This window comes from Somniosus microcephalus, chromosome 1 (assembly GCF_052327205.1).
Source record: "Somniosus microcephalus isolate GS21.2 chromosome 1, FLI_Smic_1.0, whole genome shotgun sequence".
Taxonomy (NCBI): domain Eukaryota; kingdom Metazoa; phylum Chordata; class Chondrichthyes; order Squaliformes; family Somniosidae; genus Somniosus; species Somniosus microcephalus.
Genome location: NC_140987.1, coordinates 460,634,063 through 460,649,702, shown reverse-complemented (window position 1 = coordinate 460,649,702; position 15,640 = coordinate 460,634,063).

Genomic DNA, 15,640 nt, shown 5'->3' with positions numbered 1-15,640 from the left:
GTGCAGGGTCAGAGGGACCTGGGAGTTAATGTGCATAGGTCCCTGAAGGTGGCAGGACATATTGAGAGAGTGGTTAGCAAAGCATATGGGATCTTGGGCTTCATAAATAGAGGTATTGAGTACAAAAAGGTAGAGAAGTTATGCTGAACCTTTATAAGCCGCTGGTTAGGCCACAACTGGAGTATTGCGTCCAGTTCTGGTCACCACACTTTAGGAAGGATGCGAAGGCCCTTGAGAGGGTGCAGAGGAGATTTACCAGAATGGTTCCGGGGATGGGAGATCTTAGCTACAAGGACAGGTTGGAGAAGCTGGATTTGTTTTCATTGGAGCAAAGGAGGTTGAGGGGTGATTTGATAGAGGTGTACAAGATTATGACGGGTTTGGATAGGCTAGACGGGGAAAGGCTGTTCCCACTGGTTCATGGTACAAGGACTCGGGGACACAGATTTAAGGTTTTGGGCAAGAGATACAGGGGGGGATGTGAGGAAAAACTTTTTTACGCAGCGAGTGGTGAGGACCTGGAACTCGCTGCCGACGGAAGTGGTGGAAGCGGAGACACTCAATGTTTTCCAGGGGAGACTGGATAGGCACTGGAGGGAAATAAACTTGCAGGGCTACGGGGATAGAGCGGGGGAATGGGACTGACTGGATTGGTCTACAGAGAGCCGGCACTGACTCGATGGGCCAAATGGCCGCCTTCTGTGCTGTAACCATTCTATGATTCAATGACGGTAACAATGGAATGCAAACTGGATTGCAATGGCAGTGCTATAACAATGGTCGCAGTTGTTCCGGAAAACTGAAAGTGTATTTACATACTTTGCTTCAACAACAACTTGTATTTATATCGCGCCTTTAACGTAGTAAAACGTCCCAAGGTGCTTCACAGGAGCGATTATCAAACAAAATTTGACACCGCGCCACATAAGGAGATATTAGGACAAGTGACCAAAAGCTTGGTCAAAGAGGCAGGTTTTAAGGAGCCTCTTAAAGGAGGAGAGAGAGGCGGAGAGGTTTAGGGAGAAAATTCCAGAGCTCGGGGCCCAGGCAGCTGAAGGCACGGCCGCCAATGGTGGAGCGATGGAAATCGGGGATGCACAGGAGGCCGGAATTGCAGGAGTGCAGAGATCTCGAAGGGTTGTAGAGCTGGAGGAGATTACAGAGATAGACATTCATGACAATATACACATTAGAGCAGAAATCTTTTTTTAAAAGGCTGATACTGCAAACAGTTCAGCGATTTCACTCTAGGAATATGGGAGACTTTTGGCCCATGAAGCATCGCAATTACAGTCACCTCATCAGCAAGAGAAAGAAGCTGCTTCCTTCGAGGTGGTGCTTCCGTTATTCACAGAGACAGAGGGAGGAACTTTAACCTGACTCGGCGGGCGGGAATCCCACGGGATCGGGTGGGTCGTCGGTTTTACACCTGCCCAGTATCACTCTCTGCTGACTGGAACGGTGAGTATAACCAGGCAGGGTGTAGCACCAGTGTTGGACCCGATCCCGTCGCTTCCCCCATTGGCGGATTCGGTTAAAATTGCCCTCAGAGTGTCCGCCACAGTTCCTTGCCAAAGGGTTTGGCCGCTGCTAATTCACAGTTAATTTATAAGCATCACAAAGGTGCATTAGCGCCTGACAGATGTACGCCAGACACAAGAATCTTTGCATGGATAGATGAAGGGGTTGACTTATGAAGAAAAGTTGAGCAGGTTGGGCCTATACTCATTGGAATTTAGAAGAATGAGAGGGGATCTTATTGAAACATATAAGATTCTGAGGGGGCTCGACAGGGTAGATGCTGAGAGGATGTTTCCCCTCGTGGGGGAATCTAGAACTAGGGGGGCACAGTTTTAGAATAAGGGATTGCCCATTTAAAACGGAGATGAGGAGGAATTTCTTCTGAGGGTCGTGAATCTTTGGAATTCTCTTCCCCAGAGAGCTGTGGAGGCTGGGTCATTGAATATATTTAAGGTGGAGATAGACAGATTTTTGAACGATAAGGGAGTCGAGGGTTTTGGGGAGCGGGCAGGGAAGTGGAGTTAAGGCCAAGATTAGATCAGCCATGATCTTATTCAATGGCGGAGCAGGCTCGAGGGGCCAAATGACTGACTCCTGCTCCTATTTCTTATTTTCTTATGAAGTGCGTAACATTTACTAAAAAGAATATTAAATATTATACCACACTTGAGGCTTCAGTATCAGTGCATATTTACAGCAGTGTGGCGGAGCCACCAAAGGACTCAGATCGTTTGTATATAATTCCTTTAACAACATGTTAGCTACAGCCTGAGTCTGTATCTTTATTTATGCTGTTTAACTGTACAGAGTTGTTAGATCCATGAGTCTGCGAGTATGATGTTTTTCAATAACCACACGGATGCTGTAACTTAACAATAAACAGGTATTTACTGGAGGAGGGTAGTCTCAAGACTGGGGATACAGAGGCATGCTCAAGGCTTATATACAGGTGTGGTCACTGCCGGTACTACAGTATACAGGAGCTGTAAAAGTAGTTCTGTCTTAAAGGTACATACACTACAATTCCTCCCCTTTTAGATTAGTAGTACCCCTAATATTCAAATAACAATTAACACTTTAACATGTACATTAAACAACAATAGTCCATTTATAGATTCAGTCTTTGGGGCGGCTTCCTGACCCTTTCGGGATAGCGCCTTTCCTGAGGTTCTTGTTCTTGGTGCAGAGGCGATTCTGGCCCCTTTTCATCGGGTAGTTCATCAGTTTCCACTGCTACTGGTTCTGAGGTAGATCCTACTGGTATGTCGGGTTCATCCCCAGGCACTCGAGACATGGGGTTGACTCGTTCCTGTGACGCTAAGATCTGATCGACATGGCGTCTCACAATGTTCTCCCCGACATCCACTGTGTACATTAATGGCCCCTGCCTTGTGCATATCGTTCCGGGTTGCCATTTCTCTGTTCGATAGTCACGGGCCAAGACTGTTTGTCCTACATTGAAGCTTCTTGTCGGCTTCTCATTGATGTGCTGGAATTGTTTGTCCTCAACATTTCTTCGCACATTTGGTCTGAGCAAGTCCAGACAAGATCTCAACCTTCGGTTAAAGAACATCATGGCCGGGGTCTGGTTGGTAACTGCATGTGTCGCGTTTCGGTAGGCTAATAAGAAATTGTCCACCTTATGCTGTAGTGGAATTTCATCGTCGCACATGGCCTTTATCGCCTTCTTAAAGGTTTCTACGAAAATCTCAGCCAATCCATTTGTGGCTGGACGATACGGGGCGGATGTGTAATGCCTTACCCCATTCCTTCTCATAAATTTTCGGAACTCTTCGGACACAAACTGTGGTCCATTATCAGAGCAAATCTGCTCTGGCAAACCGTTTCTGGCAAATATGGTCCGTAGGACTGCAATCGTATTCTCTGTAGTGGTTGAGGACATTTTTATCACCTCAGGCCACTTCGAATGAGCATCCACTGCTATTAAGAACATTGACTCCATGAATGGACCAGCGAAATCAATATGCACCCGTTGCCATGGAGAGGAGGGCCACTCCCATGGGTGTAGAGGGGCATGTGGTGGTGCATTTTGGACCTTCTGGCATCCTGAGCAGCTCTTAGTTAGGTCTTCGATTTGTTGATCGATTCCCGGCCACCACACATAAGCCCTAGCAAGGCTTTTCATTTTCACTCCCCCCAGATGACCTTCATGTAGCTCATTTAGCACTCTCTCCCTTAACTTGGGTGGAATCACCACTCTGGATCCACACATCACTGTCCCCTGGCATACTGACAGCTGTTCTCTTCTGGATGAGAATGCTGGTAACAGTGAGTCGCCATGTGTTGGCCATCCCCTCACCGTCAAATCATATACCCGAGACAGCGTCGGATCATTGCGGGTCTCCTTCTCTATATCCGCGTTCGTTACTGGCAATCGTTCAATTATTGACGAATAAAATATCTCGATAGGGTCCACTGCTGGTGCTTCCTCCACAGTAGGCAGTGGCAGGGTTGTGCAGTCATCACTGGAACGCGCTTCTTAGGATTAAAGATGGAGACAAGTGGTTGGTGGTCAGTCAGCAAGGTGAACTTCTGCCCATGCAGATAGTGGTTGAATTTTTTTACTCCCCATACTAGGCTGAGGGCCTCCCTGTCAATCTGGGCGTAATTGCGCTCGGCTGAGGTTAGTGACCGAGACACAAAGGCTACTGGCCTCTCCAACCCGTCTGGGAATTTGTGTGACAGCACCGCTCCAATACCATAGGGTGATGCATCACATGCCAAACGAATTGGTAGTGCTGGGTTGAAATGGGCCAACACCTCTTTTGATGTGATCAATTCTTTACACTTCTGGAAAGCTCGTCTACGTTCGTCATTCCACTTCCATGGTACCCCTGTTTGCAGTAGGGTGTTCAGTGGGTGTAATACCGGGGACAAATTTGGTAAGAACTTGTGGTAGTAGTTTACCAGCCCGAGGAACGACCTCAGTTGTGACAGATGGAGGACCACCACTGCTAGGACGTGAATGGATCCGGAAGATACAATTAGATTCCTCTTCATTACAGGAACGATGGGTGTAGCCCACTCGCTCCAGTCCACTTTGGACAGTACTCCTGAACGTTCCAACCCTTCTAGCTCTGCTTCGACAGCTGGTCTGATCACATTAGGCACTGGTCTGGCCTTAAGAAACTTTGGGCTTGCATTTTCCTCTATTTTAATCGTTGCTGTTATGCCTTTTAGTTTTCCGAGTCCCTCCTGGAACATTTCTTTTGCGTCAGTTAGCATTTTTGACAGTCGTCCAGGTGTGACGTCGTCATCCTTTTTGGCCTCAACCTTCAGTGCCTGTATGGAATGCCAATCTAATTGTATCTTCCGGATCCATTCACGTCCTAGCAGTGGTGGTCCTCCATCTGGCAATACATATATATCCATTTTAGGTATTTCCTGGCCTTTATATATCACTTTCACCCTTATTTTTCCTTTGGGGTAGACTTTTTGCCCCGTGTACGTCTTCAAGACAATCTCTGTAGCTTTCAAGGGTATATGTGAAAATAGCCGCTTGTAGTCCCTTCGGTTTATGACTGTTAGGGCTGATCCTGTGTCCAATTCCATTTTCACTTGGACTCCGTCTATCTTGAGTGTAACCCAGATAGTCTGGTGATCCTCCATTTTGGTTACCTTATGTACTTTCAGACAACCCAGCTCCTTGCTTCCGGAGTCTGTGTCACTTTTCTGTTCATCTGAACCACTGTCCATCACCTGGTGTACCTTTTTGTACTTCTCCTGTGAAGATTGCTTACTGTTGGTTTTCTTCCCAGACCTGCAGACTCTTGCTATGTGTCCTGTTTTACCACACTGTCTGCACACTTGGTCCTTGAACCAACAATCCTTCTGGTCATGTGTTGTTCTGCCGCAGCGATAGCACTTCCCTGTTCCATAGGACATTTCATTGGTGCCATATTCTTGCGGTCTCCGTTGTATCTCTGCAGCGCCCCTTGCGGCTGCTTCGTGTGATACTGCCATACTGAAAGCCTTGTCCAGCGTAAGATCCTTTTCTGATAGAAGCTGTTTCTGGGTTCCTTCACTTTGTAGCCCACACACAAACTTGTTCCTTAACGTATCTACTAGTCCCGCTCCAAACTGGCAGTGTTTCGATAGCTTGCGCAGTCCCGTTAGGTACTCAGCATTGCTTTCGTCTTTGTGTTGGTTCGTTTTATGGAACTTAAATCGTTCTGATATCAGCAGCAGTGTGGGGTTTAAGTGGTCCTGTAGGATTTCTACTATGCTTTCGAAATTCTTGTTCACCGGCTTCTCTGGGGTTATTAGATTTCGCAGTAACCCATAAGTTTTTGCACCCATGGAATTTAACAAAACCAATGCTTTACTAGCATCTGGCACTTCATTCGCCCTGCAGTACACCTCAATACGTTCCACATATGTCGCCCAATCTTCGACTTCATTGTCGAACGTAGAGATACTGCCACTCTTCAGCATCCCTGGGTGTGATTTAACTGTTAAAAATGGCGTCTCCCGCGCTTCCCCTTCTTCTCCGCTGGCACAAAATGGCATCTCCCGCGCTTTCCTTCCTTCCCGCGCTCGCCCTTCTTCTCCGCTGCGGCTTCTAAAAATGGCGTCTCCCACGCTCTTCCTTCTTCTCCGTGGCTCAATGGCGTCTCCCGCGCTCTCCCTTCTTCTCCCCGCGGACACTGTTCAGCCCTTGAGCCCTGGCTGTGCTCTACCCTCTCTCTCTCCGGTTTTGTTTTCTTTTTTCTTTCGACGCCGCTCGGTTTTCAACCCCCGGCTGCGCCCTGTGCGCTTCACCCTCTGTCTTACCCCATCGACGCTGCTCGGCTTTCTCTCCGCCGTCGGTCGGCTCCAGCCACCGCTGTCTGGGAAGGGTCTGCGCTGGACCTGTCGTCAGTCTCTTGCTGATCGTCGTGGCTGGGGAACCAAGCCCGGCTCTCCACAGCCTCCCCTGCGATGTTCACTCTCTGCCGGACGACTGGGCGGTTGCTCGTGGTCGACGCCCGTGTTCCTGGCCTCGACTTTCTTACACCGCCCTCCCGGAGCGAATCCTTGAAGGGAAATGCAGAGTTGCAGGTAGATTCGAATCGACACTCGTCGCCACTGTTAGATCCGTGAGTCTGCGAGTATGATGTTTTTCAATAACCACACAGATGCTGTAACTTAACAATAAACAAGTATTTACTGGAGGAGGGTAGTCTCAAGACTGGGGGTACAGAGGCATGCGCAAGGCTTATATACAGGTGTGGTCACTGCCGCTCCTACAGTATACAGGAGCTGTAAAAGTAGTTCTGTCTTAAAGGTACACACACTACAAGAGTGTGGTTACTTTAACAGCGCGGCTAAAACGTGATGACGTCACGACATTCATCACGTGATTCCCCACTGGCGGGAAAACGTGATGACGTCATGACGTCAGCCACGGGACTGCAGGGGCAGTCCTCGTGGCGCCTCCAGAGAGAGCAGACCTACATTCGATGTTATCCTGCAGTTTCTTGTTAAAGCCTGTTTGTTGCATTAAAGTTCATTTTGTTTGATCGGCTGAGTAGAATTCAGTCTTTTAGTTAGGAACCCACGTTCATACATTGGTGACCCCGACTTTCGTGAACGGTTTTCGCGGAAGATCTTCAGCATGGACACGAACGCCGTGACTCTGAAACTGCCACAGTTCTGGGAGCAACAACCAGCCACGTGGTTTATCCAGGCTGAAGCCCAGTTCGCCATCAGGAACATCGTCGTGGATCAGACCCGTTATTACTACGTGGTCTCCGCCCTTTGATAGCGCCACTGCCTCGCGGATTGTCAGCCTCCTCGGTAGTCCTCCTACTGACAGCAAGATGTCCCGAAAACTGCAGTCATCACCCCTTTCGACCTTTTTGAGTTCCTGCGGATGCCGTTTGGCTTGAAGAACGCGGCACAGGCTTTCCAGCGCTTAATGGACTCTGTGCTCCGAGGCCTAAACTTCATCTTCGTCTACCTTGACGACATTCTCATCGCCAGCGCTAGCAAGGAAGAGCACATCTGCCATTTGTGTACCCTCTTTACACGCCTCAGCCAGCACGGTTTGATCATCAACCCGGCCAAGTGCCAGTTCGGCCTGCAGCGGATCGATTTCTTGGGACACCGCATAACATCAGATGGCGCCGTCCCCTTACTGACGAAGGTGGAAGCTGTTACCTCTTTCCCGCACCCGCCAACCGTCAAGGCCCTGCAAGAGATCCTGGGGATGGTCAATTTCTATCACCAATTCGTCCCTAAGGCGGCACAGCTAATGCAGCCTTTGTACGGGGCCCTCAAGGGCAAGTCCGGTAAGGATCTAATCAGCTGGGCGGCCGAGATGGACCAGGCGTTCGTCAACACCAAGAGCGCTTTGGCCAACGCAACCATGCTGGCGCACCCACTTCCAGGTGCCACCATCGCCCTTACCACAGACACGTCAGACTACGCCATCGGCGCAGTGCAGGAGCAGTGGGTGAACGGCACGTGGCAACCGCTGGCGTTTTTCAGCCGTCAACTATGGAGAAATGAAAGAAAATACAGCACCTTCGATTGAGAGTTGCTGGCCCTTTTTCTGGCCATTTGCCATTTCTGGTTCTTATTAGAAGGACGTCCCTTCATGGCTTTTGTCGACCACAAGCCTCTGACGTTCGCCATGGCCAAGACCGCCGAACCGTGGTCCGCTCGTCAACAACGTCACCTGACGTTTATTTCTGAATTCACCACGGACATTCAACATGTGTCTGGTAAGGACAACATGGTGGCGGATTGCCTCTCCCGTGCGACGGTCCATGCGGTTCACCTGGGGATTGACTACACCCTCATGGCTGCGGATCAGGCCTCGGACCCAGAGGTCCAATCATACAGAACCGTCCCCTCTAGTTTCCAAGCGACCGACGTCAGTTTCCAGGCCGCAGGCACCACGCTCCTTTGCGATGTCTCTATGGGCGTTCCCCGACCTATCGTGCCAGTCGCATGGCGCCAGAAGGTGTTTGACGCCATACACGGGTTGTCACACCCTGGTATGAAGGCTTCACAATGGCTAATGTCGGCGAAGTTCGTCTGGAAGGGTATGCACCTCGATGTCCGTGACTGGGCCAACACCTGCGTGGTCTGCCAGAAGGCCAAGGTCCAGCGTCATGTTAAAGCTCCAGTGGCTACGTTCGCTGTTCCGGAGCATCGTTTCGACCACGTGCATGTGGACCTTGTGGGGCCACTTCCGCCTTCTCATGGTTATACGCATCTTCTCACCATGGTGGACCGCACCACTAGGTGGCCAGAGGCAATTCCTTTGGTTTCCACCACTTCGGCAGACGTCGCTAGCGCTTTCATCTCCTGTTGGATTGCTCGTTTTGGGGTACCGGCGGACATCTCTTCCGATCGTGGGCCACATTTTTTCTCGGAGCACTGGAACGCTGTAGCTCAGGGGCTCGGCACCAAACTTCATCGCATCACCGCCTATCATCCACAGGCGAACGGCCTTTGCGAGGATTCTACAGGTCGCTTAAAGACACCCTACGGGCCAGTCTTGAAGGTGCGGGATGGGTGGACAGACTCCCATGGGTCCTTTTGGGTCTTCGTATGGCGCCCAAAGAAGACCTGCAATCGTCCTCGGCCGAACTCGTTTATGGCCAGCCGCTCCGAGTACCAGGGGATTTCCTCCCTTCTCCCACAGAGCCATGGTCCGCCTCCCAGCAACTCGTCAGCCACCAGGAAGCGGCCAGATGCTTCGCTCCGGTGCCTACATCAAATCACGGCCTACAGAGCTCCCACGTGCCAGGGGAGCTGAAGAACGCTGAGTACATATTTATCCGCCACGACGCTCACCGGGATCCACTCAAGCCCCCTTACACTGGTCCTTTCCGCGTCATCGAATCAGGAGACAAATCCTTTTTGGTCGACATCGGATGAAAGCCGGATCACATTTCGGTGGACCGGTTGAAACCGGCTCACCTGGACCTGGACCGCCCAGTCGTCGTCGCTCAACCGCCAAAACATGGCCGTCCGACCGCAGCCGCCGCGCCAGATCAACCACAGCCGCCCGCCAGCTCAACCACACTCGCCGCGCCAGCTCAACCACAACCGCCCGCCAGCTCAACCACCGTTCATCAGCTTCCTCTGCAGGGTTACCGAAGTCGCTCGGGCAGACTTTTCAGGCCTCCTCGACGCCTCACTTTTGCTGTTAAAGACAATTCTGCGGGGGGGGCGCATGTGGCGGAGCCACCAAAGGACTCAGATCATTTGTATATAATTCCTTTAACAACATGTTAGCTACAGCCTGAGTCTGTATCTTTATTTATGCTGTTTAACTGTACAGAGTGTGGTTACTTTAACAGCACGGCTAAAACGTGATGACATCACGCCGTTCATCACGTGATTCCCCACTGGCGGGAAAATGTGATGACGTCATGACGTCAGCCACGGGACTGCAGGGGCAGTCCTCGTGGAGCCTCCAGAGAGAGCAGCCCTACATTCGATGTTATCCTGCAGTTTCTTGTTAAAGCCTGTTTGTTTCATTAAAGTTCGTTTTGTTTGATCGCCTGAGTAGAACTCAGTCTTTTAGTTAGGAACCCACGTTCCTACAGCAGATCATTTCTGAAATCAGTGCTTTTGGTTCCTGAAATTGCATGTGGTACAAAAGCAGCAAGTACAACTCCTGGATCGGAATCACTGCTTGCAGTATAACTCTGCTTTCCGAGGCTTTAGCTCGAGGACACTATGGCCTAGAAATTTAGTTGCCTGCGCCACCAGTTTGCGCCCAAAGAGGCCACTCAGAGGCTTTAGCGCCACTGGCCGCAACCACCGCGATATTTAGCGGGGCGCTAATGGCGGCGTTAGCCTGTAGCGCTGCGCCGCCACCGATGACGTCATAGGTGTGCGCAACGCCCCGCTACCGCCCTGAACGCCATATTAGGTCGCGGCTGCCTCTTCCGCGCCGGCCGCAAATAGCGACCGGTACACAGGGGCCTACCTGCGGCGGTAGTGGCGCGAGTTAAGGTGGAGGTGCGGCCGGCCGCTTTTTCGGTGGCCGCCTGCCCACACCTCCGTCCCCGGCCTCCCACACCACCCCCCCCCCGCGGCATTGCCGGCTGTTTCCCGAGAGCCCGGCACTTCTCCTTGGTGCCGGGCTCATTTGCCGGCACTCGCGAGCGTGGATCGCGCTGTTGCAGGCCCCTCCCCCTTAACAGTGGGAGGAAGGCCTGCAGTACCGCAGCCTGCCGTGCCACAGCGGGTGGCGCTGCGGCACTTTGCGCGCCGATATTCAGTTTCAGCGCCCCAAGCGGGGCGCGGGAAGCCTTGTATAGCGGCCGGCTTCCGTTTGGGGCGCAGAAACTGAATATCCCAATGGCGCAAGTGGCTCCGCGCGCAGCGGTAATTCCGGCGCCCAGGCGAGCTGGGCGCCCCAAAGTGAATTTTTAGCCCAATGTCTCATGACATGACTTTAGGTAGCTCCTGCTGGGAAACTTAAAATGCTTTTTTTAATCTAAATGCTTTTTTCACAAACAGAGTCCGGCGGTTTTGCAGCCAAGTGAATTTCTCTGGCTTTTCGCTGCTGTTTCTGTTGCAATTTCCATGTAATTTAATTTCGGAACACATCTCCATAAGAATTTGCATCCAGTTTTAGTAAGTTTTGTTTCCATTTATTGTTGATGTATTTTTGCTGGTTGTTGCTTTGATTTTAATTGTTTTGCAAAGTTGCACATTTCTTTTAATACTCCTAGATTCCAATTTCTTGTTTAGATGCAGGTATATTTATTATTCGCTCACGGGATGTGGGCGTCGCTGGCAAGGCCAGCATTTATTGCCCATCCCTAGTCGCCCTCGAGAAGGTGGTGGTGAGCCGCCTTCTTGAACCGCTGCAGTCCGTGTGGTGAAGGTGCTCCCACAGTGCTGTTAGGGAGGGAGTTCCAGGACTTTGACCCAGTGACGATGACGGATCGGCCGACATACTTCCAAGTCAGGATGATGTGTGACTTGGAGGGGAACTTGGAGGTGGTGGTGTTCCCATGCGCCTGCTGCCCTTGTCCTTCCAGGTGGAAGAGGTCGTGGGTTTGGGAGGTGCTGCCGAAGAAGCCTTGGCGATTTGCTGCAGTGCATCTTGTAGATGGTACACACTGCAGCCACGGTGCGCCGGTGGTGGAGGGAGTGAATGTTTTAGGTGGTGGATGGGGTGCCAATCAAGTGGACTGCTTTGCCTTGGATGGTGTCGAGCTTCTTGAGTGTTGTTGGAGCTGCACTCATCCAGGCAAGTGGAGAGTATTCCATCACACTCCTGACTTGTGCCTTGTCGATGGTGGAAAGGCTTTGGGGAGTCAGGAGGTGAGACACTCGCTGCAGAATACCCAGCCTCTGACCTGCTCTTGTTGCCACAGTATTTATGTGGCTGGTCCAGTTAAGTTTCTGGTCAATGGTGACCCCTAGATGTTGATGGTGGGGGATTCGGTAATGGTAATATGGTTAGACTCGCGCTTGTTGGATGCGCAAGAGGCCAGAATTGGAGGAGAACAGAAATCTCAGATGTCTAATTTAATAAGATGTTAAATCGTTCGACTACAGTAACCGTAGTGCACATCGCCCCAAAAGTACTGCAACAAAATGGATGGAGTTGTGGGTTTACAGACTTTGGCAGTTACTATCGTGGCTGCAAGTCCAGGATCCAGCGAGAGCGAAGGGAGTAACAAAGGTTGACACTGGGTTGGATAGTAACTCAGGAGATGGACACCACACACATGCAGGGTATTGTCAACACCTTCAATCGCTCCCCCCTCCCCTGAGGCAGTGCCTACAGCAGCTGTTCCAAGTAAGAACACGTGGTTCTATGTATAAAGTGTTGCTATGAATACCACATTTTCCATTATGGCAGAAGCCTTTGTGGAATTGCATTCACTAACACCTGCCCCAACAGTGCTCCTGCACAATATGGAGGGCAACATGGGATTAATGAGGCAATGGCACTGCCGAACATTCATTTGGGAGAAGCAGAACTGGGCCAAACCTCACAGGAGGAGGGAGAATGATTCAACAACAATTTGCATTTATATAGCACCTTTAACGTAGCAAAACGTCCCAAGGCGCTTCACAGGAGCGTTAAACAAAATCTGACATCGAGCCACATAAGATATTAGTCCAGGTGACCAAAAGCTTGGTCAAAAGGTAGGTTTTAAGGAGCATCTTAAAGGAGGAGCGAGAGGTGGAGAGTCAGAGAGGTTTAAGGAGGGAATCACAAAGGTTATATCTTTTTGACATATATCAATGACCTGGACTTGGGAATACAGGGCATAATTTCAAAGTTTGCAGATGACACGAAACTTAAAAATGTAGTGAACAGTGAGGCGGATAGTAACAGGCTTCAGGAGGACATAGAGAGACTGGTGAAATGGGCGGACACGTGGCGGATGAAATTTAACACAGAAAAGCGTGAAATGATACATTTTGGTAGGAAGAATGAGGAGCGGTAATATAAACTAAAGGGTACGATATTAAAGGGGGTGCAGGAACAGAGGGACTGGAAGGTGTTAAGTACACAAATCTTTGAAGGTGACAGGACAAGCTGAGAAGGCTGTTATAAAAAGCATATGAGATCGTGGGCTTTATTAATAGAGGCAGAGCGCACAAAACCAAGGAAATTATGCTAAACCTTAATAAAACGCTGGTTTGGCCCCGAGCTGGAGTATTGTGTCCAAATCTGGGCACCACACTTTAGGAAGGACATCAAGGCCTTAGAGAGGGTGCAAAAGAGATTTACTAGAATCTCTCCACGTAACTCAGGGAGCTCAGTTGTGTGGAGACTGGAGAAGTTGGGGTTGTTCTCCTTAAAACAGGGAAGGTTAAGAGGTTTGATCGACGTTCAAAATTATGAAGGGTTTTGATAGAGTGGGTGAGCACATTGCAGATGCCCTAACTATAATCTTCAAAAGTTCTCTGGATTCAGGAACCATTCCTTTAGATTGGAAAATTGCACATGTCACTCCACTCATTAGGAATCATGAGAGAGGGAAACCAGGGAATTATAGACCAGTTAGCCTAGCATCTGTTGTCGGGAAATGACTAGAGTCTAAGGATAGGGTGACTGAAAACCTTGAAAATCTTCAGTTGATCAGAAAGAGCCAGCGTGGATGTGTGAAAGGCAGGTCATGCCTGACAAACCTGATTGAATTTTTTGAAGATGTGACTAAAGTAGTGGACAGGGGAATGTCTATGGATGTTATTTATATGGACTTCCAGAAGGTATTTGATAAAGTCCCACATAAGAGACTGTTAGCTAAAGTTGAAGCCCATGGAATTGAGGGTAAATTATTGACCTGGTTAGGAAATTGGCTGAGCGGCAGGAGACAGGCAGTAGGGATAATGGGCAGGTACTCGAATTGGCAGGATGTGACTAGTGGTGTCCCGCAGGGATCTGTGTTGGGGGCTCAACTATTCACAATATTTATTAATGACTTAGATGATGGCATAGAAAGTCATATATCCGAATTTGCCGATGACGCAAAGATAGAATCATAGAATGGTTAAAGCATGGAAGAAAGTCATTCGGCCCATCGAGCCCGTGCCGGCTCTCTACAAGAGCACTTCAGCAAGTCCACTCCCCCGTCCTTTCCCCGTAGCCCTGCAAATTTCTTTCCTTCAGGTATTTATCCAACTCCCTTTTGAAAGCCAGGATTGAATCTGCCTCCACCACCCTTTCAGGCAGTACATTCCAGATCCTAACCACTCGCTGCGTAAAGAAGTTTTCTTCTTACATCACCTTTGGTTCTTTTGCCAATCACCTTAAATCTGTGTCCTCTGGTTCTCGACCCTTCCACCAATGGGAACAGTTTCTCTCTATCTACTCTGTCCAGACCCCTCATGATTTTGAACACCTCTATCAAATCTCCTCTCAATCTTCTCTGCTCCAAGGAGAACAACCCCAGCTTCTCTAGTCTATCAACGTAACTGAAGTCCCTGATTCCTGGAATCATTCTTGTAAATCTTTTCTGCACCCTCTCTAAGGCCTTCACATCCTTCCTAAAGTGTGGTGCCCAGAATTGGACACAGTACTCCAGTTGAGGCCGAACCAGTGATTTATAAAGGTTCATCATAATTTCCACACTTTTGTACTCTATACCTCTACTTATGAAGCCCAGGATCCTGTAAGCCTTTTAAACTGCTTTCTCAACCTGCCCTGCCACCTTCAACAATTTGTGCACACATACCCCCAGGTCTCTCTGTTCATGCACCCACTTTAGAATTGTACCATTTAGTTTATATTGCCTCTCCTCATTCTTTCTACCAAAATGTACCACACTTTTCTGCATTAAATTTCATCTGCCACGTGTCCGCCCATTCCACCAGCCTGTCTATGTCTTCCTGAAGTCTATCATTATCAACCTCACTGTTCACTATACTTCCAAGTTTTGTGTCATCTGCCAATTTTGAAATTGTGCCCTGTACACCCAAGTCCAAGTCATTAATATATATCAAGAAAAGCAGTGGTCCTAGTACTGACCCCCGGGGAACACCACTGTATACCTTCCATCAGTCCGAAAAACAACCGTTCACCACTACTCTCTGTTTCCTGTCACTTAGCCAATTCCGTATCCATGCTGCCACTGTCCCTTTTATTCCATGGGCTTCAACTTTGCTGGCAAGCCTATTATGTGGAACTTCGTCGAACGCCTTTTGGAAATCCATGTACACCACTTCAACTGCATTGCCCTCATCAGCCCTCTCTGTTACTTCATCAAAAAACTCAATCAAGTTGGTTAAACACGATTTGCCTTTAACAAATCCATGTTGGCTTTCCTTAATTAATCCACACTTGTCCAAGTGACTGTTAACTTTGTCCCTGATTACTGTTTCGAAAAGCTTCCCCACTACCGAGGTTAAACTGACTGGCCTATAGCTGCTGGGTTTATCTTTACACCCTTTTTTGAACAATGGTGTAACATTTGCAATTCTCCAGTCCTCTGGCACCACCCTGGTTTCTAAGGAGGATTGGAATATTATGGCCAGTACCTCCGCGATTTCTGCCCTCAATTCCCTCAGCTTCCTAGGATGCATCCCATCTGCTCCTGGTGACTTATCAACTTAAAATATAGCCAGCCTTTCTAATACCTCCTCTTTATCAATTTTATTCCATCCAGTATCTCCACTACCT